Source organism: Labeo rohita, unplaced genomic scaffold (assembly GCF_022985175.1).
Source record: "Labeo rohita strain BAU-BD-2019 unplaced genomic scaffold, IGBB_LRoh.1.0 scaffold_68, whole genome shotgun sequence".
Classification (NCBI taxonomy): Eukaryota; Metazoa; Chordata; class Actinopteri; order Cypriniformes; family Cyprinidae; genus Labeo; species Labeo rohita.
Window position 1 is genome coordinate 562,528 of NW_026129612.1, and position 27,628 is coordinate 590,155.

At 41.3% G+C, this 27,628-nt stretch overlaps 1 pseudogene; it reads right to left on the reverse strand.

The window, feature by feature from the left end:
- LOC127161590 (NACHT, LRR and PYD domains-containing protein 12-like) overlaps positions 1-27,162 on the reverse strand; it is a 32,146-nt pseudogene extending 4,984 nt beyond the window's left edge.
- Between the last annotated feature and the right edge of the window lie 466 nt (positions 27,163-27,628).

The window sequence follows — 27,628 nt, forward strand, 5'->3', positions numbered from 1 at the left end:
TCTGTGTAATGAGGCTCACTGCATCCGTACCGAGGGGGGCCTCGGTCAGGCCGTACCATAACTGGCAGTGAGGGGATTCCATGAGGCAAACAGATCTACCTGTGCCTGGCCGAATTGACTCCAGATCAGCTGGACCGTCTGAGGGTGGAGCCTCCACTCGCCCCAAAGCAAATTTGCTGTGAGAGAGAATCAGCCACACAAATGAGTTTGCCCAGAATGTGAGTGGCATGCAGACACTTTAGACACAGCACAGTCTGTGCTGGCTTCAGAGTAGGAGATGGCAGGCCAGTTGCAACATGCGAAAGGAGCGTACACTGTCCTGGTGGTTGATGTACGCTACAGTCGCTGTGTTGTCTGTACGGACCAACACATGCTTGCCCTGAACCAAAGGCCGGAACCTCTTCAAAGTGAAAAGCACTGTCAGCAACTCCAGACAATTGATATGCCAATGCAGCCGGGGGCCTGTCCAGACCCCTGAGACTGCATGCCCATTGCATATGGTGCCCCAACCTGTCTTGGAAGCATCTGTCATAATGATGCGTCTGGACACTTGTTCTAGGAGCACCCCTGCCCATAGAAACAAAATGTCTTCCCAAGGGCTGAAGGTTTTACGACACAGAGGTGTGGTGTTCACACAATGTGCACCTTGGTGCCATGCACATCTCGGGACTCGGGTATTAAGCCAGTGCAGCAGCAGTCTCATATGTATCAGGCCCAGCAGTGTGACCATGGCTGAGGATGCCATGAGAAAAGAGATACTCTGCAGCGGGGAGAGTTTGATCTTTTTCCAGTTGACCCAAATTCCCAATCGAGCAAGGTGGTTGAGAACCACGTCCCTGTGGGCGCAAACCACTTCTCGCAAGTGTGCCAGAATTAGCCAGTTGTTGAGATAATTGAGAATGCGTATGCCCATTTCCTGAGAGGGGCAAGGGCAGCCTCCGCGATTTTCATAAAGATGCGAGGTGACAGGGACAGGCCAAAGGGGAGGATCTTGTACTGCTAAGCAGTCTCATTGATGGGCCATTAGAGGAAGGCTTTTTGTCTCTCAGGTGTGAATAAATATTCAATAGCCATTGTCACTCCCTCGCATATTCCCTTTCGATCACAAAACATGTCTTAGATAATTTAAATAAGTATATTGTTTTTTTGTGAATGACTGAACGAGATGATTTTCACATCATTTTGTAGAAAAAACTCTAGCCTACCACTCTCACCAACTCTATCCAGTTCTCAAAAGTCTTGTGAACAAATGTTCTGTATGTGTTTCTTAGTCTTGTTTCAGTGACTTAAAAAAAATAGGTTTTCAGTAACCATGCATAAACATTGTTTTCTCAAAAACACAAACATGTACATTCATGTTGCTTATATATTATTGTAGCCCAGTTTGTGCTGATTACAATGTAATTAGACTTTAGCCATTAATATGTTTTTAAGATACTGAAAAAAACACCAATGTCAAGGCATGTCAAAACTTCTCCAGGGCCCCAAAACACCCTTAGACCCCAGAGGGTTAAAAATAATGTTACTAAGGGAGCGTAGTGTAGGAGCTACCTCGACGAGTCCTAGGTAGCAGATGCTCAAGGATGCATAAGTGGAGTGGGGCCCAAGGTGAACCGGGGCCTGAGCCAACTCAGAGAATGGGAACGAGGTTGAATGCGTAACCCATACCATGCAGGAGTTTCAGAAAAGATTCAAGAGCTAATGCATGTCCTTACCACAACTTGGATTTCAGAAAGTGCCCAGAGGCTAGCGTGAGCACTGAGATAGAAAAATACTGTTCACAATGCTCGAGGCTCTTTCTAATAGGACTCAAGCCCTATGTGACTCATGAAGCTCTGGGAAGCGGAGAACTCAACCCGAATTAGAGGGAAGTTCTAAGCTCTAAGAAAGTAGAATTCTGCTCAAAGTGACCGTCCATGAGAGGAGCACTGCAGCGCTCAATATTGAGCGACCTGAGTGGGATGCCCCCAGAGCAGAGAAATTCAACTCTCTCTAGATACACAGAAAACTTGATTGATCAACAGGGAACAGCATTCTCATAAGACAACCTTACTTCATGAGGGAAGCAATATTGGCTTGATCCACCAGCATCCCACCAGGAGCTACAACCTGGAATATTTAAGCAACCAGAGCCATGGGGAGTGGAGGCCCTTCTCTTGACATTGGAGAGGTACTCGGGCACTCCGCTTAGGAATGGCATGCTCACAGAAGACCCTTAGTGAAGGGAGCATTGCCACACTCATCCGATGAAGAGAGACATTACAGGGGCAGAGAGAGAGGCCTAGTTAATGACCCAAGGCTGCTATTCTATGGAGCTCCAGGAGCCCAAGGACCTTCATTACCCAAATAGGGCAGTATGCTGAAGCTACTGGACTCCTCAGAGTGGCAATTCGCTTATTAACCATGAGGGCAGAGTGGAAATAGAAAGCAAAGCTGCTTTATGCCTCTGCAATAGAAGATCTGACACAGGAGAGGGCTAAATCTGGCTCCCATGATGCTCTTCGAGGCAAGACATGGGTAGCCCGGCCTGAACAGGCAGCTCCTCAAAGCAACGGCATCAGGATGTGAGGGAGCACACCATTCTGGAGGTTACCTGAATAGAAAAACCAACAGGCCCTGGGGTTGCAGTGATGTAACGGGGATCCAACCAAAGAGGCTACTTCCATAGCACCTAGTGACTCTGTTGCAGAATCTGGTGAGCATGAGGCCACCGGATACAGAATTGATTCGAATAGACATCCATCACCATCAAGTGGCAAATAGGTGTCCCGCCTCTAACCCTGAAACATAGGAAGAACACAAAACCAAGTGCGAGATTCCACCTCCTTACTCTGGTCCAGACATTGGGAAGAGCATTGGGAATGCCTCGTCTGGATCACCTCCCACAGACATTGCTGACCTCCTTTGCGGCTCATGCCCCTTCACAGGTAGAGGAGCATGAGCCGCAACACTAGCCTTCTGTTGCCCAGGACCCCTCTGTTGTTCGGGCTGAGACGTGGACCTTTTAAAGGCAGTGGAACGTGCCTTCGGCTCCCTGACCTTTTCTACCACCGTCTCAATGGAAGCATCAAAACGTTCGGAAGGCAAAACGGCACATCGAGGAGAAAGCCCTTCTCTTCCTTCCCAATGTCTGCCAGGTTTACGGATAGCTAAATCCGTGGTGCAACGCAGTTCCGCTACCTCCTCAGGGGAAAGCCCCTGACCTTTATCCAGGTCCTTCAGCAGGTCAGCCTGATAGGTCTGAAGCACCACAATCGTGTGCAACGAGGCTACAGCCTGACCTGCTGCTGCGTATGCCCTGCCGTTCAAGCAAGATGTATCCTGAATAGGGATGCAATGATTTATAGATTTTGGTTATATGATTATAGTCTGAGGAATAATCACGGTTTCACGGTTATCACAATTATTCTTCATTCATTTCAAAACACTATTAGTTAAGAAAATCACATGAAAACTCCTTATATTTTAAAGTGTTATTTATTGTGGAGAAGTAGCTTCTTTTAGGAACTTTGTATTGTGGCACTGCCTTTTTCATCAGATGAAGAAATCCAGGTTTTTCCACAATCTGAAATGGCATCATATCTTTGGAGATGAAATAGGCCACTGCTTTATTCAAATCCTGGGCTTGTTTTGAAGTGGGAGCATAAGTCACACACTTTGCAAAGGATTCTGCTACAGTTGGTTGTTGAACTGCAGCTACACCACTAGTCTTGAGCTAAAAGTGAATAAGAAAAATTTAAATAAAATGATCAATAACAAGATGAACTTTGACTGGAGTTGCAATAATGATATAAGATAATTTTCAGTATTTAATTACATTAACAAGTTTATTACTATAATTTATAATAATGTTAATGTTATCATTATCAGTATAAAAGACTAAAATTAACTTCAATGAACTGTTGTTATCATCAGCTTTCATCCATACATAACCATTTTAATAATTTGTAATAATTCGTGCAACAGATCGTTTGTTTACGTTGCACTGAAAGTCGTGCACAACTCTCACCGCTACAGTGTTGATTCATTAATATTTAATTCCCTACCAACGTATATCATTCAAGTAATTTGTCACGGAATTTAACTTAGTTATGCATTACCTTTACTTGAGCGTGCAAAGCTGAATGGTGATCCCGCAGGTGCTGCATCAAATTAGATGTGTTCGATCCTTTAGCAGAAACCTTTTTACGGCACGTTTTGCAAAAAGGTGATCCGTCATCTTCAATGACGCCCTGGTCATTCTTTGTGTACCCAAAATAATCCCAAACTGCTGACTTCAGGCGCTTCTTCGGAGGAAACAGTTTCGCTGTTTGGTGCCTCAGCCATAGTATGGGATTATTTTTGTGCCAATAAGAATGAACGTAACTTTATAAAACTGAATGTAACTTTCCAAGAAACGATCAAAAATAGAAAAGAAGAAGAAAAACACAATGAAAATGAAAAAATGAATTCAGTCGCACAAATTTAACATGCTCTTCAAATATGCTTCATTCTTTGTTAATGATTTTCAAAGAATCGTTTTCGCGAATCATGGATTCTGAATGCGTTGCCACAGCTTTCGATTACACTTCGCAAATTTCCGTTTGCTGTTTTGGCACAAACCTCTCGTGGGGGCGGGCTTAACAGCGATCTACTCTGATTGGCTAATGAGCTTTTGATGGACAGTTGCTCTCTGACCTGGAAGCACAGACGGTGACGTCAGTGGCTTGCATCTTGTTACTGGAAGAAGACGTGCTGTGAGGAGAAAGATTTATATTTCCCTCAGAGGAAGAGCGCTATGCGACGCACGGCGAGATCCACCGAAAGAGTAAGTCTTTCTTTTTTTTAGCCTACTTACATTAGTTGTTGTGTTACTGTGATATTCCTGACTACACGTGCAGTCGAGTGAAACGTTATGAAGTATGTTTCATTTAATTGCATCGAAATGTTTGACGACGCCAGGATGTTTTTAATGTTCTATAAAATAAAAATGACGCGATATAAAAGTAATAGTGTTTACAATAGATTGTTTAGACAAAACTACTGTCATATACTCTGTTCACAAATAGATGTTTATGACGTGCTTAATAATAATACATTAGTTTCTCAGACATAAAATGGCTTTGTATTGTATAAGACATACAAAGCATGCTTGTGTTTATGACTATAAAATCATATTTATTTATTTATTTATCGTATAACAATAGGATACTATTAGTTTATTATTAATACTATGTTAATGAATAGATGTTTAAGGTGCTAAACAATAATAATTAGTTTCTCAGATATAAAATGCTATTTTTTAAAGATAGTATAAAGCATGTGTGAGTCTATGACTACAAAATCATACTATATGTATATATTACAGATGCTCCTGATATTAATATGCTTACAGATGTTTGTTTTTTTTTGTTTTGTTTTGTTTTCTCTAGTGATCTGATTCCTGCACCACAGATGAATGTTACATGAAGAATACTGTACCAACATCAGATGTTCAACTACACTGATTTTTTTTTATTATTGTAAAACAATTTCCTGGACTACTGATGAGTTTTGTTTCTTAAATCCATGGAAAGAAGCAGCAATCACTTAAATATCAGGTATAATTTACTTGTTTCACTTGTTGAACAGAATCCAGAAAACAGTTTTCAGGAATGACACAAAGTCTGTTCACATCTCTATGGTTAGATCAGTGTAGTCAGTAATGTGCTTTTGACCTTCATTATGTATGTTTTGATGATACTGTGTTGTAAATAAAATACAAATAGTCTAAAACTCCATTCTTTGAATCTCTCATTGTTTCTACCTGACAGTCACAGTCTCATTGATGGGCCATTAGAGGAGGGCCTTTTGTCTCTCAGGTGTGAATCACTAAATATTCATGGTCGTTGTCACTCCCTTGCATATTCCCTTTCAGTCACAAAACATTTTTTAGAAAATTTAAATCAATATATTGTTTTCTGTAAACGTGTGAATGAGATGATTTTCACATCTTTTTGTAGAAAAAACTCTAGCCTACCACATCCAGTTCTCAAAAGTCTTGTGCACAAATGTTCTGAATGTGTTTCATGGTCTTATTTCAGTGACTTAAAGATTTCAGTTTTTCACTAACCATGCATAAACGTTGTTTTCTCAAAAACACAAACATGTACATTAATGTTTCTTACATATTATTGTAGCCCAGTTTGTGTTGATTACAATGTAATCAAACTTTAGCCATTAATATGTTTTTAAGATACTGAAAAAAGCACAAATGTGAGGGCATGTCAAAACTTCTCCAGGGCCCCAAAACACCCTCAGACCCCAGAGGGTTAAACTAGGGCACAGTTGGCAAAACTTTGATTAGTTGCAGCAGTTTCGTTCCGTGCAACAGAAACGCGGTGTTGAGAAGCCTTTACGATTAATTAATTGTGATGAATTAAAGCGCGGTTAATAGTGAAATCGGTTAATCGTTGCATCCCTAATCCCGAAGGGCTTGGATGGCAGGTAGGGAACCTTAAGGGAGGATGTTTCCCCCACAGAGAGATAGCTAGCTAGCGTCTCTTCTATAGGAGGCATCCTCTCGTATCATAACTAGTATGCTGGAATCTATGAATGCACTATGAAAATAGCATATTCCATGTCTGTATAAAGGTTGGGAAGGAATGGAAGGCTCACTTGAGCTGGGGGCTTATGATCAGAAAGGCAACACTCATCGAGACGATACCGTGGTGCCACCTTCTTAGCCCACGTCCACGAGAAGTCCAACCTCGCCGTGGCGCATTACATAACCTCCAACAGCTCATCATACGCAGGGCAGGAACACTGAGAGGGTTCAGAATCAACTTCCTCCTCCTCATCCAACATCTCCTGCTCTTCCTGGCTGGAGCCCAGCAGAGCACTGGCTCAGACATGTCAGAGAAATCGCATCGTCACCCAGCAGCTCGCTCTCATCCCCAACCGACTAGCATGAAAGGCAAAGCTCCTTATCCAACTTATCAGTTGGGTTCATCTGTGATCCCCACAAACTCAGTTTCCTGCGGTTTCAGGCTGCCCCTGCTTCCTCGAAAAGAGGAACAAACAAGAGTGGAGCTTCTTCATGGGAAGACTCTTACAATCCTCACAAACTGCCCCCTTGAGGACATAGTGTGCATGCTCCTCACTCAAACACATGATGCAAAGATTGTGTGTGTCATCAGGTGTCAAATAATGAGGACACAGATCCACACACTTCTTAAACGCCTTGCTAGTGTTTGCCATAATGAGGTAAGAAAGATAAAGCTTACCGGGGATGCACAGCTTCAAACAAAACAGTCCCTGAAGACGAAGAAGAGGATGATCTGTTCTACTAGAGCCCTTTTATACTGTGGTTGACCGGAAGTGACGTCATAGGCCGTCGCCGCCCAATATTAACGTCATTTTTAATGCAGGCTTCAGACACAGGTCACGAAGAAGGCGTTCCCCATAGCAACCCCTAGAGCAGTGGTTCCCAACCACATTCCTGGAGGTCCCCCAACACTGCACATTTTGCATCTCTCCTTTGTTTGACACACCCATTTCAGGTCTTGGAGTCTTTACTAATGAGCTGATGATCTGAATCAGGTGTGTTTGATTAAGGAGACATGAAAACAAACAGTGTTGGGGGGCCTCCAGGAACATGGTTTGGAACCACTGCCCTAGAGGATGCAGTTCGATGTTCCCTCGAAAGGGAACTGCATTATATAGGGTACATCATGAGTTGTTGTCATGTATCATGTTCATCAGCAATCAACTGAATGAAACGTATGAATACTTTAAACAGGATAACACTTTGCAGCTGGATAATTGAAATCTGGCTCATATGCATGCTGTCATTCATCTTAAAATCTTATGATTTGATTCCTGTCTTCTGATGAACTTAGAAGCTTTTGCTTGCAAAGGGAAGTGTCATTTAGAGGTACATATGTGTGATTTTTTTTTTCCACAGATTTTTCAGTCTGAAACACAAACTGAGGAGTTCATAAAAATAAACTAGTTCATAATAAAACATAAAACTCTTGCTGCTCAACGTACTTGACTTTCTCCAGTCTGTAGTTTGAATGGTTGAGCAGTTTGACTCCTGAATCACCAGGGTGATTGTAGCTCAGATCCAGCTCTCTCAGGTGTGTGGGGTTTGAATTTAGTGCTGAAGATACGTAACCACAACCTTTCTCTGTCACCATACATCCAGACAACCTACAAACACACAGCAGCATTAGGTTGACAATCAGACATCACTATAACACAGTCGTCTGTACAGTTTATTTTTGTGCAATTTCAGAAAGAAGTATCTGTATATATAAGTCACTTAAGTTAACAAACACATTCATACTCCAATAAAGCAGACATCTACTTAATGGCAGGAACAAAGTATTTTAGCATTGTCACTAGACAGAATCAGAATTAGCTTTATTCGCCAGGTGTGCACAAACAAACAAGGAATTTGTTGTGTTTTTTAAGATACTCCTGGTACATACATGCATATCTGACATGAGAATAGAAAAACATTTAAATAAGGACTTAAAATAAATAATGTGTATGAATCTGGAACAGAAGATTTGTGTACAGATTTGTGCATCATTTACTCTCTATACAGCTTTAATAAAAAGATGTGCATATGTATCTACATAATAATACTACAGAAAGAGGCAATAATTAGAGATGGAGAAAAATTACAGAAATGAATTGCAGAACACAGGTAATGATTCATGTTTTAGCTGTTTAACCCTCTGTGGTTGAAAAACACGCCAGCGCGGTTTGTGGCAGTTTTTCTGATAACGCCAAAAAGAACTTAAATTACTCCGCCATTTTTGATCGTACAGATAAGAGCAATACATCAATGGAATCTGTAAGGAATCTACTTTAATTTGTGTACACTCATAATAACAACAGCACTCTGTGGTTTTGTGAAATAAAGCAAACAAACAGGGTGTGCAGTCTGCTGCGTTGTTGTCTGTGATCGTCATTAAGAAATGCGTCACTAAAATGAACTAAAACTCAGCGAATACTCCACACAGAGACATGAGAGAGAGATATCTATAGAAAGCCTGATAAGCCTTATCGAAAACAAATATCATGTGTTAAAGTAATCTGTATGAAACCAACCCCATGTCCAGTCTTTTTTGTCAGACCTAATTATTTTTAATTTGATCACACCCTAGAGCTACTTAGACTTTTAATATTATAATCAGCCACATGGAGGCGCAAGCGGCGTATGGCCCACATCAACGTAAACAAAGCAGGGAGACTGTCTTCATTGTTTATCTCGGCTGCTTGCATCTTGTTACTGGAGAAAGATGCTCTGTGAGGAGAAAGATTTATATTTCTCTCAGAGGAAGAACGCTTTGAGACGCACGGCGAGATCCACCGAAAGAGTAAGTCTTTCTTTTATTAGCCTACTTACATTAGTTGTTGTGTTACTGTGACATTTCCTGTAGACATTATAGTAGTTCGATTTTTTCTAAACTATAATTCCTGACTACATGTGCAATCAAGTGAAACGTTATGAAGTATGTTTCATTTCATTGCATTGAAATGTTTCATGACTCCAGGATGTTTTTAATGTTCTATAGAATAAAAATGACGCGATATAAAAGTAATAGTGTTTACACTGTAACACTGAATGACAGAGTCTAAGATTGTTTAGACAAAACTACTGTCATATACTCTGTTCACGAATAGATATTTATGTTGTGCTTAATAATAATAAATTAGTTTCCCAGACATAAAATGGTTTTGTATTGTATAATATATACAAAGCATGCTTGTGTTTATGACTATAAAATCAGATTTATTTATTTATCATATTACAATAGGATATAAGTTTATTATTAATACTCTGTTCATAAATAGATGTTTAACATGCTAAACAATAATTAGTTTCTCAGATATAAAATGCCATTTTTTTAAGATAGTATAAAGCATGTGTGAGTCTATGACTACAAAATCGTACTATATGTATATATTACAGATGCTCCTGATATTAACATGCTTACAGATTTTTTTTTTTTTCTAGTGATCTGATTCCTGCACCACAGATGAATGCTACATGAAGAGTGCTGTACCAACATCAGATGTTCAACTACACTGATTTTTTTTATTGTAAAACAATTTCCTGGACTACTGATGATGAGTTTTGTTTCTTAAATCCATGGAAAGAAGCAGCAATCACTGAAATATCAGGTATAATTTATTTATTTCACTTGTTGAACAGAATTCAGAAAACAGTTTTCAGGAATGACACAAAGTCTGTTAACGTCTCTATGGTTAGATCAGTGTAGTCAATAATGTGCTACCTTCATTATGTATGTTTTGATGATACTAAAACTCCGTTCTTTGAATCTCTCATTGTTTCTACCTGACAGTCACAGTCTTATTGATGGGCCATTAGAGGAGGGCCTTTTGTCTCTCAGGTGTGAATCACTAAATATCCATGGCCGTTGTCACTCCCTCGCATATTCCCTTTCAGTCACAAAACACATCTTAGAAAATTTAAATCAATATATTGTTTTCTGTAAATGAGTGAATGAGATGATTTTCACATCATTTTGTAGAAAAAACTCTAGCCTACCACATCCAGTTTTCAAAAGTCTTGTGAACTAATGTTCTGAATGTGTTTCATGGCCTTATTTCAGTGACTTAAAATTTTTAGTTTAGCGAATACATGACACACAAACATGAGAGATATATCTATAGAAAGCTTGAAATGTCTTTAAATGGTGTAAGTTTAATCGAAAACACATATTCTGTGTGTAAGTAATCCGTATGAAACCAATGCCATGTCCTGTTTTTCCCCTCTGGGCTCATTACTGCTAATTAGATCACACCCACGCGCGGTGGAGCTATTAGGTGTGTTCGACTTAACGCAGCGCTGCGCAGCTCGATCAAATTCTGACTTGAAGCAGTGCATGCCGGTTAGAAATCTTGTCCGACTTGAGGTGGCGCCGACGCCTTGTGACTGTCACGTGTGGCATCAAAGTACCACAATAGCGATTCGAGAGCAGCCGACTGAATCAGCTGGCGCAGGTTCTTTAGAGCGGCCGCAGGAGCTCTGGTGACCACAGGGCTGTTTCATGATTGGCCAGATTCACTGTATGACAAAGATCACGTGTGTTTTGGGTTTATTCTAACATCCACAAGTCCGATAATGCTGACAAATCTGTGTTTTTAGAGCAGTAAAAGTGTTTTTACTGTAGTCGCAATGTTATATTGAGTCACATTTATTCATAAAACACTGCATATATAACCCCCCTTTATTAGTATTTAAATAGTATATGTTTATGTTGATCATTATTCTTGTTCAGATGGCGCTGTATTAAGCAGTATGAAACGTGTTTCTGTTGCTCATGAAAACACTTTTGAAAAGTTTGTGTATTTGATAAATATAGCATTAAATTCACTTCATCGGTGATAGTGCATGCAAACACCACGAGAGAGTCACCAACGAGAGCAGAAAGTGTCCGACTTGACGCCTCCGTTTTCAACTCCGCCCGCAACCGCTCTCGGCTACTCTCGTTGATCGCCGCCTGTAGCCGCAGATGAAGTCGAACACACCTATTGTTATTTCAATGTGAGAGACGCGCGAAATGAACCCACATCAACTCGTAAACAAAGCAGCAACTTGTTTGCGTCGGATACTTTTGTTTTTGGAAGAAGGAGCTGAGAGGAAAAAGCCTCGTATTTACTCCAGATGAGGACGCGCTGAGAGGAACAGGCTAAGCTTGTTTATCTCACAAACAGAACGGGAGCACGGCTACAGGACGAGAGGATCTTATACAGTGTAAGTAATGTTTCTTATTGGCATTAGATAATGTGTTGTTGTGACATAAACTTGAACGCATTTACTAGTTGGACTTTTTCCAAAACTATAATTCCTGACTAAAATATGTGAAATCGAGTGCAACATTTTGAAATATCATAGGCAACTTTTCAATGCATCTGTAAGGCGTCAGGAATGTTTTATGTTTCATAAACAAATGGACAAAGTAGGGCTAATGTTTAGACGATATAAAAGTCTAAAAATGCTTAGACCAGTCTTTACTGTTGAATACTCTGTCTGTAAATATCTGCTCAAACGTGTACATAATGTGCTTAATAATAATTTAATTTCTCAGATGTTGTTTTTATACTGTATAATAATAAATACAAAGCATGTGTGCATATGATAGCTATAAAATCAACAATATTGTAACAATATTGCTCCAGGCCTATCAACATGCTCACTGATTTATTCATTTATTTATTTATTTTAGTGACCAGATATCTATATAAATATTTTTTGGGATAGAAATTATAGAACTAATGCTTTTATTTAGCAATGATTCTTTAAATTGCTTCTGACATGAACATGCTTTTTTGGTTTTTTTGTTTTGTTTTGGTTGTTTGTGATCTGATACCTGCAAAACAGATGAATCCTGCAAACTTTTCCTGTGAGAGCGCTGTACCAACATCAGATCTTCAACTACACTGATTTTCTATTGGTAAAACAAGTTCCTTGACTACTGATCATGAGTTTTGCAAGCATTTAAATATCAGGTATGATTTACTTGTGTTACTTGTTGAACAGAATTCAGAAAACAGTTTTCAGGAATTACACAGCATCTGTTCACATCTCTGTAGTTAGATCAGTGTGCTCTTTGATCTTCATAATGTATGTTTATTTTATACTGTGTTATAAATAAAATACAGATAATCTAAAACCCCAATCTCTGAATCTTCTCACATTGTTTCTTACCTGACAGTCACAGTCTCATTGATGGGCCATTAGGGAAGGGCCTTTTGTCTCTCAGGTGTGAACCACTAAATATTCAGTGCCCATTGTCACGCCCAATTGTTGTTTTCTCAAAAACACAAACATGTCCATTCATGTTGCTTATATATTATTGTAGCCCAGTTTGTGCTGATTACAATGTAATTAGACTTTAGCCATTAATATCTTTTTAAGAAACTGAAAAAAACCACTAATGTCAGGGCATGTCAAAACTTCTCCAGGGCCCCAAAACACCCTCAGACCCCAGAGGGTTAAGGCAGGCTGAAGAGACACTTTTGGTTTTCCTTATCTTCTGCTTCCTGAAGACTTTGCAGAAATCACCTTCACAGATCTTGAGGGAAGGCTGAAAAACGGTAGGTGGGAGGGAGGAGGAGGGTGTTGATGGCTGTGTTGTGGGACAGTCAGTGTGGGTGTAGGGCATTTCCAAACTTTTGGAGGGCAGTGTAATTTCCAAATTTCCAGTGTCCTGACTATAATTCATTTGGCTGGACAACTAAAAAAACTTTAACTCTCTGGTTGTGTTCGGATTCCTGTCACGATTGTGGTGTTCCCAGTCATAAATGACCAGACTCCAAACAATTGCTAATAAATTGTTACATCCACGCCAGGCTCCACCCTCAATACTACGCAACGCTCTCATTCACCCGAATTCTGATCATCAGCACCTGTCAGCCATCAACTCTTCAATCAAGCACCACATAAAAGCACACACCACTCTGCATTCACCGTCCAAGCTCGACTATTCGAAGTGGACTCTCTGATCTCTGCATATTACCTGTTATACTTACCTGTTTGCACTTACCTGTGTTCTCCTTGTTGGTTCCTCGTTCTCCTTCAGATTCCCAGCGATCGCCTTCCTTGTGTCGTCCTGTGAATTGTGGTGTGTGATTGTGGTATTCGTCATTGGCTTCGTCTTCATCGGCTTATCTGTGGACCCAACGGAAATAAGTACTGGTTACATTCTCAAACAACGCTCTCAAACTCTCTCAAGATTGTCTACTTACCTATTCTGCTTATCCTGTCAGCTGAACTCATTTTCAATAAACTGTTATTGCATACTTACCATCTGTGTCCCGTCCGCTTCGTAACAGAAGCTTGGACCTAAACCGTAATTATGAGTTCATCTGATCCCTTCCAGGAACTTGTGGATTCCGTTCGCCAAGCAATTCTTGCCACATCACCATCACCAACGGCACCTAATCCATTACCATCATCAGCTCCATCACCGTCTGTCAACAATGCTTCTTCGCCACTCTCTGTCGTATGTCCCATGGTGCGCACAACGCCCTACTCTGGTGCGGCGGGAGATTGCAAGGGATTTCTCCTCCAGTGCTCCATCATGTTCGCCACATACCCTCAGGTGTATAATTCTGATTCTTCAAAAATTGGATATCTGATCTCTTGTCTCACAGGCACCGCACTAAGGTGGGCGGAGTCCATCTGGAATCAAGCGGGACCTCCCGTCAAGACTTATGCTGCATTTACTCGCCATTTCATGGAGGTATTTGGACGAATAGATCAGGAAACCTCTGCTGGTGAGGAATTATACCATTTTCGTCAAGGCACACTCAGTATTCAAGAATATTCTGTGAAATTTCGTACTTTAGCAGCAGCCAGCGGCTGGAATGAAATGGCGTTGCTCACTACATATCGTCAAGGACTCGAACCAAACCTCCGTATGATGTTAGCGCCTTACGATGACTCGATGGGACTTGAACGCTTCATTCAGATGACCATCCGTTGCGCTGCCCGCATCTCATCATATTCATCTTTATCTATGAGCACTGGAGGTGCATCTCCAAGCCCACCAGCGGACCACAGCCCTCCAGAACAGCCCCACGAACCCATGCAAGTAGATTCTCGTCGGTTAACCCCTCAAGAGCGGCAACGACGCTTTGCTATGGGCCTGTGTCTGTATTGTGGGCAGTCTAGTCCCCGGATTCGGGACTGCCCCACACGTCCTGTGCGTCCTTTGGTGAGTACAATCCTCCCAATATACAAGAAGTTGAATCCATTCACTTCTAACGTCATTCTTACTGCAAATGATGTCTCCTTCACTGTGGCAGCCCTCATCGATTCCGGGTCCGCGGGGAACTTCATCTCCGGGGCGCTTGCACAGCGACTGGGTCTCCAAACCTCACCTACCGAAGTAAAATATCATGTTCAATCCATTACAGGACAATCGCTCTCCAAGAAGGATGTGAAACATCGCGCTGGACCGATTCATCTACAAATAGGACAATGTCATGAGGAAGAAATCTGGCTGTTGGTTCTGGAGGGCTCCACCATCGATGTGGTCCTAGGGCCTCCGTGGCTGGCGAGGCACAATCCCATCCTCTCTTGGGGTTCAGGAGAAATATTGAAGTGGGGAGATACCTGTTGGCCGGAATGTTTCCCAAAACTCCCACTTCGTTCCATTGTGTCTATCCCCATGTACTCCACGACTATCGAAAGCCCCATTGAAAAACAATCTATTAACATCCCTCCTTGTTATTCTTCATTCCAGGACGTGTTTTGCCCCAAGAGAGCTGCCCGCCTGCCACCACATCGACCATGGGACTGCGCCATAGATCTGCTCCCGGATGCCTCTGTGCCCCAAGGACGAATCTTTCCACTTTCCATTCCTGAAACCAAGGCCATGGAGGAGTACATTCAGGAAGCTCTAAAGCAAGGATATATCCGTCCCTCCACTTCCCCTGCTGCCTCCAGCTTCTTCTTCATTGCAAAAAAGGATGGTGGCCTACGACCTTGTATAGATTACCGAGCTCTCAATGAAGGTACCGTTAAATTCAAATATCCACTTCCACTCGTCCCTGCTGCCATTGAAAAACTCAGAGGAGCCAAAGTGTTCACCAAACTTGATCTACGAAGTGCGTATAATCTTATCCGTATACGCAAAGGGGACGAGTGGAAAACTGCCTTTATCACCCCTACTGGCCATTATGAATACAGGGTAATGCCGTATGGGCTTGTCAACGCCCCGTCTGTCTTCCAGAACTTTATGCATGAAATATTCCGAGATTACCTACACCAGTTCATGATCATCTACATAGATGACATCCTAATTTACTCCAATAACCTATCTGAGCATCACCAACAGGTCACCAAAGTACTCCAACGTCTCCGCGAGCACAACCTGTACCTGAAGGCCGAGAAGTGCACCTTTCATCAGTCCTCTGTCCAGTTTCTGGGCTACTTCATCGATCACACAGGCGTCAAGATGGATGAGAGTAAGGTCGAAGCCATAGTCAATTGGCCAACCCCCACAACAGTTAAGTCACTTCAGAAATTCCTAGGATTTTCAAATTTCTACAGACGGTTTATTAATAATTACAGTACCATAGCCAGCCCATTAACCTCAATGCTGAAAGGTAAGCCCAAAACCCTGACTTGGACACCCAAAGCAACTCAAGCTTTCCAACAACTCAAACAAGCCTTCATAACAGCACCCATTCTGGCCCATCCGGATCCACAGCTCCCTTTCGTTGTGGAAGTAGATGCTTCTACCACAGGGGTAGGAGCAGTACTTTCACAACAGCAGCAGCAGGGGAAGTCAACCGAGCTCCATCCATGTGCCTACTTCTCTAAGAAGCTCAGTCCGGCGGAGCGTAATTATGACATCGGGAATAGAGAATTGTTGGCCATCAAGCTGGCACTTGAGGAATGGCGACACTGGCTGGAGGGGTCCATACATCCATTTCAGGTATTGACTGATCACAAGAACCTACAGTATTTACGTGAAGCCAAACGTCTAACACCCCACTGTTCTTTACTAGATTCCAGTTTACCATTTCCTACAGACCCGGAGCCAAGAATGTCAGAGCCGATGCACTGTCACGTATCTATTCACCGGAGGAGGCACAAGAACCCATCGACCCCATTCTGTCGGAAAAGATTTTCGTAAGTCCCATTCAATGGACGACCCCTCCAGTCGCCTCCGATCCAGCCCCTGAAGCTCCGCCGGACTGTCCTCCACATCGGAGGTTTGTTCCACCTGACGAACGTATACCATTGATCCACTCCTCTCATACCTCACTGGGCACAGGGCATCCTGGGACCAACAGAACCCTCTCACTCCTGCAAGATCAGTTTTGGTGGCCTAGGATGGAACAGGACGTGCAGAGGTATGTGAGAGGGTGTCGGGAATGTGCTATGGCAAAGTCTCCTCGTCATCTTCCCTCAGGAAAGCTAGTACCACTTCCCGTACCTAACCGCCCCTGGTCACACCTAGGGGTCGATTTCATCACGGACCTACCTCCATCAGAAGGTAATACCTGCATCCTGGTCATAGTAGATAGATTTTCTAAGTTTTGTCGGTTAATTCCACTCCAAGGTCTTCCTACAGCCTGGAACACAGCAAAACTTCTGTTTGATCAAGTGTTTCGTCCATATGGCTTACCTGAAGATATTGTTTCAGATAGAGGACCGCAATTTATCTCCAGAGTGTGGAAAGCTTTCTTCCGGCTCCTAGGTGTGACCGTCAGCCTTTCCTCAGGCTACCACCCACAGACCAATGGGCAAACGGAAAGAAAGATCCAAGAGGTGGGGCGGTTCCTCCGTACCTTCTGCACAAGCCACCAAGACACCTGGAACCAGTTCTTGGGCTGGGCCGAGTATGCACAGAACTCACTTCGTCAAGCTACTACAGGACTCACTCCATTTCAGTGCATACTCGGATTCCAGCCCCCGCTCTTCCCTTGGACAGGAGAACCCTCGGACGTTCCATCAGTAGATCACTGGTTCCGGGAGAGTGAGAGGGTATGGGACGAAGCACACCAACATCTCCAAAGGGCAGTGCGTAGGCAGGTAAATACAGCGGATCGTCGTCGTTCCGAGGCTCCCACCTTTCAAGTTGGACAAAAGGTTTGGCTATCCACCCGAGATATACGTCTACGCCTGCCCTGTAAGAAGCTGAGTCCCAGGTTTGTTGGTCCCTTCACCATCACGGAGCAGATCAACCCAGTCACGTACCGCTTGCAACTACCTGCACACTACAGAATCCATCCTACATTCCATGTGTCACTGTTAAAACCTTACCATGATTCTCTTGTTCCCACAGAGCCTGGCCGTGAAGAACCCCCTCCTCCCATGATCACTGAAGAAGGAACCATATACACGGTCAAAGAAATCCTGAATTCCCGACGTCGAGGTGGTAGGTTACAGTATTTCGTGGACTGGGAAGGTTACGGTCCAGAAGAAAGGTCCTGGGTGTCTCGTGAAGATATCTTAGACCCAACATTGTTGACAGAGTTTCATCAGAGTCACCCAGATCGTCCAGCACCTCGGAGCAGAGGTAGACCACCCCGGCGTCGGAGGGGCCCGGCCTCGGGAGAGGGCCCGGGAGGGAGCCCTGGAGGAGGGGGTAATGTTACATCCACGCCAGGCTCCACCCTCAATACTACGCAACGCTCTCATTCACCCGAATTCTGATCATCAGCACCTGTCAGCCATCAACTCTTCAATCAAGCACCACATAAAAGCACACACCACTCTGCATTCACCGTCCAAGCTCGACTATTCGAAGTGGACTCTCTGATCTCTGCATATTACCTGTTATACTTACCTGTTTGCACTTACCTGTGTTCTCCTTGTTGGTTCCTCGTTCTCCTTCAGATTCCCAGCGATCGCCTTCCTTGTGTCGTCCTGTGAATTGTGGTGTGTGATTGTGGTATTCGTCATTGGCTTCGTCTTCATCGGCTTATCTGTGGACCCAACGGAAATAAGTACTGGTTACATTCTCAAACAACGCTCTCAAACTCTCTCAAGATTGTCTACTTACCTATTCTGCTTATCCTGTCAGCTGAACTCATTTTCAATAAACTGTTATTGCATACTTACCATCTGTGTCCCGTCCGCTTCGTAACATAAATCTGTCATTATGCTATATTATCACCAAATATTTGATTCTTTTTGTCAACTTGTTTTCTTTCATTTAGGAATGGTTTTGTGTTTCTATTTGCAACTGATTAATCGTAGGCCTCATTTATCTGAGAGAATGTACCTAATTTTTTGAGTGAGAAAATAATTTTTTCAATGGCTGGAAAGAAAACAAGTTGAAAGAAAATCTCTTGGATTACAGTTTGCATCTAGACAGATGTACTGTTACTTCCTCTACAGTCAAAAATGTATATGTTATATTAAGCAGCAACTTGTCTTTTGAAAACCATATTTCCTGTTACAAAAACAGCATTCTTCCATCTTAGAAACTCTCGACGCTACAGAACGTTACCTGTTTCTGATGCAGAAAAGTTAATGCATTCATGACCTCTAGACTGGACTATTGTAATACACTGGTAGGTGGTTGTCCTATTTATGCCATATGTACATCAACTTGACAGTCACCATTGATAAGCTACTACTAAATATATTGTAGAAACTTACATTTTCTGTAAAGCTGCTTTGCAACAACTTGTATTGTAAAAAGTGCTATACAAATAAACTTGAATTGAAAATTTAACTTACTTAATTTAAAAGTAGATTCATAATTTTTTTTTCTATAGATATATCTCTCATGTATGTGTGTCAAGTATTCACTGAGATTCAGTTTATTTTAGTGATGCGTGTCAATAGGATATTTGTGGAGACTGAGATGACCGAAAGTGCATCATGTGAATCATGTGATTAACTGCTGAATTAAAATCTGCTTTGGCGCTTCGGCTGGCACAGAGCCATATTATTGCAACTATTCAGTGTTTTCAACCATGTAATGCTTATTTTAGGTTCCAGGCATTTGAATACACATAAGTACTAGTAAAACGATGCGTTTATAGTTTGCAAAATACACACCGATGTCTATGGAAGCAGCAATAATGATCTATACAAATGTAATCTGACGACGTTTTATTGATATATACACATTAAGTAGGTAACTATAAAGTCTGCATTGTCTTTTCATACTCTGTGCTGCTGTTGATTTTCTCCAAGATGATTTTTGTCTGCCAGTCGTCTTACTGACTTTCACAGGTGCAATGTCATCAATGACATTCTTAACTTTTGAGTTAAACGACTCCAGGAGAAGATCAACAGAGTCTGCAGAAATGCTTGGCATTGAAGATATAGCCTTCATACACAGAACAATAGTGTTTTCGTTAATGCATCTCTTTCTGACAGAGACGGATCTAGATTCAGTGGTAGCAGAGATCAGTATATCAAAGAAAATACAGAAGTGATCAGATAGTGCTACATCCTTAATGACAATGGATGAAATGTTTAGACCCTTACCAATAAGGTGATACATTCTAAAATAACGGCCGCCTAGAAAAACTGGTAACACTTTATTTTGATAGTCCACTTTAGACATTCTACTAACAGTAAGTAACTTTGCAACTGCATGTCAACTAGTCATTAGAGTATTAGTAGACTGTCTGCTTAATATCTTCTAACACTCTTCTAAACTTTGCAATTATATGTCAACTTATTCTACTAACCCTAAACCTAACCTAACAGTCTGCTCTGGGAGTTAGTAGACATGTAGTTGCTAATTAATGAGAATTAGTTGACATGTAGTTGCAAAGTTACTTATAGTTAGTAGAATGTATAAAGTGGACTATCAAAATAAAGTGTAACTGAAAAACTCACCCTGGGGGCTCAGCTAGAATATTTTAAACTCATGTGTGAAAGGGTTAAACATTTACCTCAGTATCTCCAGCTGACAGTTTGGACTCTTCAATCCTTCAGAAAGAAGCTTCACTCCAGAATCCTGCAGGTCATTGTTACTCAGGTCCAGCTCTCTCAGGACAGAGTTAGAAGACTGTAGAGCTGAAGACAAACTTTCACAGGACTGAGCAGTGATATTGCAGGACTGTAGCCTGTGTGGAGAAGTATTAATGTGCTTATCTGGTAGGATTTATAATCTAGAGCACATATAACCTGCAAAAACCTGTAACTGTAATGATGTAGTACATTTTTTTTTAAGTTTCCTTAATTTATGATACAATTAACCCTTTTCCCGCCAAACATGGAATTTTCCATTATTTATGAGAAAACAGTTCACCCCCAAACACAGAATTTGTGTTTTTATTGTGTTTTCACTGTCATACACTTGTTGGCACTATTACACATCTCCTGATTGAGTTCAGAATCTCCTGATCAAAAACACAGGCGAGGAAGACGCAGAAACAGGAGATCTCATATAATAAACAGCATATAAATGAAAACTGCTAAATGTTACTGAGTAAAATGTCAATCCAGGATATGGTAAAGGACTGTGCAAGATCTGGGGGTGCTGTTTTGTTTTGATCATTGTTTTTGATAAAAACTTGATTTTTTTCAGCTTTTTGCTCAAAAATGTTGCTTTATTTATGAAACTTACCTACAGTCAAGTTTTGATAAAATAAAACTGTTAGAATAGAACTGTTGATAGAAAACAACATTTTTTTATTTAAAAGTAGAGGCTATGTTCTTTATTTTGATGCATGTTTAGATATTCAAACAACAAAATATTCTGGAGGCCATGAAATTTTGGTGAAAATGACCAAAAAACGCTGGCGGTGGCAGGCAACTTTTTTCAAAAACACAGGCGGGGAAAGAGTTAAGAATAATAAAATGGCCTAAACTTGAGTACAGTCTGCCTGATGGTGGAGATACATTTACAGTTATTCATTTTTTTCTTGGCAAACAAGTCACCTGTACACTAGTACAGTTCATTTTAATCATGATGACTAATATAAATATAAAAATATAAATATATGTATGCATATAAATAAATAAATAAATATGAAGAAAACTCTTACAGTGCTCTTCTGGTGTTTTTGATCACTGGCAGGAGTCTTATCAGTGCTTCATCAGATCTTTTGAATTTCTGCAGCTCAAACTTCTCTTGAGTCTCTTCTGACATCAGGAGCACAAATATCAGACCAGACCACTGAGCAGAGGAGAGATTCTGTGCTGAAAGTATTCCTGAGCTCAGATTCTTCTGGATTTCCTCAACAAAGTCATCTTTCAGTTCACTCAGACAGTAGAAAAGGTTGATGGTCCTCTCTACTGATTTCTCCTTCTCTATTTTCTTTTTGATATAGTCAGCAGTGTCTTTGATGTTCTCTGTTTTCAGTTCCAGTCCTGGCAGTAATTCCTTCAGGTCACTCTGCTCGGACTCCAGTGAGAGACCCAGCAGGAACCGGAGGAAAAGGTCTAGGTGTCCATTCTCACTTTGTAAAGCCTTGTTTACTGCAGCTTTATGAAGCTGAAACAGTGGGTTTTTGGAGAGTTTCCATGTCATTTTTTTCCAGGATTTAAGAAATGGGTTTGCTTTCTTGTCTTTACTAATCAAAAACACATAGAAAGCAGCAAGAAACTCCTGGATGCTGAGATGTATGAAACTGTAAATGTTTCTTCCCGAAACAGCCTTTTCCTCCTGAAAGATCTGAGTGCATAACCCAGAGTACACTGACCCTTCACTGACATCTAGTCCACATTTTTCAAGATCTTCTTTGTAGAAAATTAGTTGGCATTTCTCCAGATGTTGAAAGGCCAGTTGCCCAAGCTTCAGAATAATCTCATAGAAAGCCTTATCATTGGCTTTAAGTTTAGGATCTTCACTGTACTTTTCATCTGCTGAGTCTGAGAAAGTACAAAGTTTGTGTACATTCCTGTAAGAGTTGTGGGAGTTTTGTCATTGCTCTCTTGAGCCAGCAGTGGCTGAAGAATAGTGAGAGAGATCCAGCAAAAGACTGGGATGTGGCACATGATGTAAAGGCTCCTGGATTTCCTGATGTGATGAATAATCTTTCTAGTAAACTCAGGACCACTGTTTTTGATGAAGTACTGCTCTTTCTGCTCATTATTAAATCCTCGCACCTCTGTCACCTGATCAATGTAGTCTCGGGGGGATCAGACTGGCTGCTGCTGGTCTGGATGTGATCCATATGAGAGCAGAGGGAACCAGATGTGTCATGATCAGGTTTGTTATTATGTTACTTACTGTTGTTTTTTCATTAACATCTATAAAGCTGTCATCCTCTTTAAAGCATAAAGGGAAGCAACATTCATCCAGTCCATCAAAGATGAACATGACTTTACCATCACCTTTAGGAAGAGAGGGCAGTTCTTCAGGACTACTACAGAAAAATTTGTTAAGCAGTCCTATGAGACTGTATTCTTCTTTAATCAAATTCAGTCTACGGAACGGAAGTGGAAATATGAAGACTATATCCTGATTTTCTTTTCCTTCAGCCCAGTCAAGGATGAATTTATTGACAGAGACAGTTTTTCCTACTCCTGCGATCCCCATTGTCAGCACTTTTCCATTTTGTCTACCTGTGTCATTCTGGACTTTAAACATGTCATTACATTTGATTGGCATCTCCTTAGCAGTCAGTCGGTTGTGATTTGATTCAATCTGTATCACCTCATGCTCACTCACTCTTCCTCCAGTCTCATTTTCCACCACATATAAATCAGTGTAAATATCATTCAGGTATTCTCGATGACCTGTCTGAGAATTTCCAACCAATATCCGCCTGTAGTTCAGTTTTAGTTTGCTCTTCAGTCTGAGGCTAGTCTCTGTATAATCATGAAGGGCAGCTTGACAGCTGTCTGCAGTTGAGCCTTTAAGAAAGAGGGGAAAAAGACAGGGAAGACCAAGTGATCACATTGTTCATAAACTTCTAAAAAGAAGATCATCACAAACCATCACACTTTTAAACAGTTACTTATGATACAGCCACTGTTAATAAAAGACCTTGCTTGTACTCATTCTCCAGCTTCTCAGCCAGATGATTCTGGTTTATCTTCCTCAGGATGCTGACCGTGATCTTCACTGCCTTTTCTGGGCCAAAACATGCCACTGTCTTATCCACTGTGTTTAACCGATCTGCATTCTCCATTTCAGACGCTGATATACAACTATGATCATTCTTCAAGTACCACTGAAAATCCTTTAGTTCTGCTTCTACCAGTTCCTTCAGTGCGTTCACAAGCAGCTCTTTAACAGATGTCATTGTCCTTCACCAATTCACAACTGCAGGACAAGAGGAAAAAGATCTGAAGTAGTTTCACTCTTAACATGCTCAGAAAAATGATTTATTCCTCAGCGGACATTCAAACTAATGTTTTATTTTGCTCAGTCCATCTGTCTTTCTCATAATACCCTACATAATATAATAAATCAGTTAAATACAGCAATACAATACACTTTCAATGAAATAAGTAGTTCTAACACACATTTTTGAATGAATAGAGGTTTGGGCTCAGCTGAGATTAGAACCTGTGGCGGAAGGAAGTAGTCCCACACACAAAATGTTTTTTTAAGACACTTTATGGTTGTTTCATATTTATTTACACACTTGTGCTGTATAAATGCAATATCACATTGCATTGCATAGCCCAGCGATATGGCTCTATATCAGCATGTCTTTAGTTACCTACAGTGTTCATTTCACACTCTGTGAATAGTGCTAACTTATTTAATGTATAAATTAAGGTTTATGTCTAAATGCCTTTGAAGTAGTGGTTACCTGTAAGAAACAAAATCAAATGTATACCTGTAGAATTGTTTACAACAGCACACACTGGTGTTCAACTAATAAAAATCTTCATCGATGGCAAACAATAGGATGCATTTGCAGAACTGACTGTAGGTTCATGGCTTCACATGTAGGTTCAAGGTTCGGTGCTCTTCATGTTTTTAAAGGGGTCATGTACTGAGAAACAAAAATTCCCTTGATCTTTTGACATATAAGAGGTCATTGTACTAAAAAGAAAATGCTCCCCCCACTAGTCACCAGAGGTCACCATCACCCGAGTATTGACTTTCCACTCATATACTCCATTTCCCATAATCCTGTACCTAGCACTGATCACAAGCTCACCCCTGATCACTCGTTCACCCCCATTCTTCGCAAAGTCTTGTTTTGCCCTGGCTGACATTTCTAAGCGTTTCTACATTCTCTATTGGATTATTGGATTTTTTCGCTACCTGCCGTGATCGCTGTTTGTCAAGGATTACACCCTCGCCCATTCATGCTCCCCTACTCTACCTCCACAGAACACAGATGAATTAAACCTGCCCCTTAAATATACAGACCTAGCTGAAGCCTTAAGTAAGAAAAAAGCATCATAGCACCCAACACCTCGTCCTGTCGGCTAGTGTGGCTCGCCTTCATGGTTTAAAACAGAAATACTTCCAATATAGCGACGTAACCGCAAACCCCCATGCGTATGCATCTTAAACGCAGGGAGAGGTGAAAGAGGAATCAACGGTCTGCCGCGCTGTCTGAAACATGTCTTTGTGTTTGTGCGCGCTTCGGGTGTATGCGAGAACAGTGCGCAAGTAACGAATCGAGTTCTGTTTCGTTTCTTCTTCTTTTGGTTTTAAATAGCTTGAACGTGTAAATTGACCTGGTCCGTACGTATCACAGATCGACTGCGATCTGTTTAAGTCCTAATAGGCTATATGAAAGATCAGAGCCAATGCTTCAGGGAAATTGCTTTGCCGGTCCAATGGCAGACTCCAGGGAAAGTTTTGTGTTCACCGTTTGACACACACCAATCATGTGCGCATATTTGTATCTTGACTATACTACTAGGTACTTATACTATATTGACTGGGTTAAACAGAATTGCATTACTAAAAAGAGACTAAAATACAATTTTCATTGACTAAAACTAGACTAAAATGTCATCAGTTTTCGTCGACTAAAACTAGACGAAAATAGTCATGGATAATTATGACTAAAATAAGACTAAAATGCTCAGACTTTTAGTTGACTAAAACTTGACTAGACTAAAAAGAGTATGAACGTGACTAAAACTAATAAAAACTAAAATGACAGCTTCACACAAAGACTAGACTAAAACTAAAATTAAAACAGGCTGCCAAAAACAACACTACTGTTGACTGTGCTATTGACCTGATGCCCAGAACCACTCTTCCTAAGGGGAGGATCTTCCCACTATCCCAGCCTGAGTCTGAAGCCATGAAAATTTACATAGAAGAGGAACTGGCCGAAGGCTTTACTAGACCCTCAACCTTCTTCTTTGTAAGAAAGAAAGATGGTGGGCTACAGCCATGCATCAATTACCGTGGCCTTAACAACATCACCGTCATCTGATGCCCATTTTCCACAAGTTGATCTGATTCTTTAGGGTCATAATGAAAAGTCTCAATGGTAGTGTAAAACAACACCTTTTTTACCTTGCCAAAATCAGCTCTGCAAAAATCATCCTATTCTGGTTGAGGCTGCTTTAAATGCAAATAAGCTCTGCTCGCCCCGCCCCTCTCTTCTCTCTGTGGAGTGACAAGCCTGTTTATTTTAGCCATGTTTAGCTGCTAAACTGGCTAACTAGCACGTTATTAGGAAAGGCGATCGCAAAGACTCATAAAAAAAACCCCTAATACTTGCTGCTATAAGTGAAGCAGGATCAGAATGATTTGTGCGAATATAGACGGATATATGTACATCGGGAGACGCATTCCCTTCACAAACAAAAGTAATCCACTGCATCTTCAGCGGCTCAGATGTCGGGAGTAAATGACGATCACTACGTTCATTATTACATCCAGCAACACAACACCTCAATCGCTTAATTCTTGTCTAACTTACATCCCTGCTCCGGCATGAAAACAATGGACTGTTGCAACTGATCTGAGGTAAGACGCTCATGTCAATCAACTATCGTGGGAGCGGCCTCTGTCGGTGTGATTCCACAACGACAGGCATCTGGGAATGGCTCAATTTGAAAAAGGGAATATTATTTTTACAGATTAATTAAAAACCAAAGCATGGATTTTTATCATTATAGGGTAGATTTGTACATACACTGCCAACACACATTAATGTTCAAACAACATGTAAAAGTGAACTTAGCATCCGATGACCCATTTAAGTTTTGTTATCACTTACCACTGGTTCTAGTAGCATTAGAACTGCTCCACCAAGCCAAGTATTATACCAAGTTTGATTTATGCAATGTCTATAACTTAATCCGCATCCAGGAGGGGGATGAATAGAAAACTGCATTCTCCACCACTAGTGCTATGAATACTTGGTGATGCCCTTCGGCCTGGCAAATATTCCCTCATTCTTTCATTCCTTCATGAATTAAGTCTTCTGGGACATGCTCGACAGATGGGTAATTGTGTATATCGATGATATCTTGATCTTTTTAAAGTCCCTAGAGGAACACGTTTGACATGTCAGATCTGTACTAAGATGTCTCATTCAGTACTATCTCTACGGTAAAGCTGAAAAATGTGAGTTTAACCAAACCATTACATCCTTTCTTGAGTATGTTATCAGTCAAAGAATTACAGCGTTTCCTTGGGTTTGTTACCTTTTACAAGTGATTTATCAGAAATTTCAGTTCAGGTGCCAATTCTCTAACCGCTATGACTAAATGCAACCCCTCCAAACTAACCTCGTCTCCGGAGTCACAGCAGGCTTTCGAGGAATTAAGGACTCGATTCACCTTGAATACCTGCGCAGAGCCAAACAATTAAACCCCAGACATGCAAGATGGGCATTATTCTTCATTATTCAACATTATGACGGAGATAGACAATTTGAATCTCCAAAAGCTGCCACCTCCCAAATGCCACGCTAACATCACCTTCGTTCCTGAATCATTACGAGAATGACTATTGACACTAGTTCATGCTATACCCAGCTCAGGACACCCCAGAATCACCGCAACTGCACACCTACTCAGAAAAACGGTTCTGCTGGCCCACCTTTTTTTAGACACAACCAAATTCGTCCAGAACTGCACTACCTATAGAACTTCCAAATCACCCAGACACTCCCAGTTGGGCTGTTATAACCATTGTCCACGCCACAACGCCCATAATCCCACATCGCTGTTGACTTTATCACTGACCTGCCTAAGTCACACGGTAACACCACTATACTTACCCATTATAGATCGATTTTCCAAAGCATGCCACTT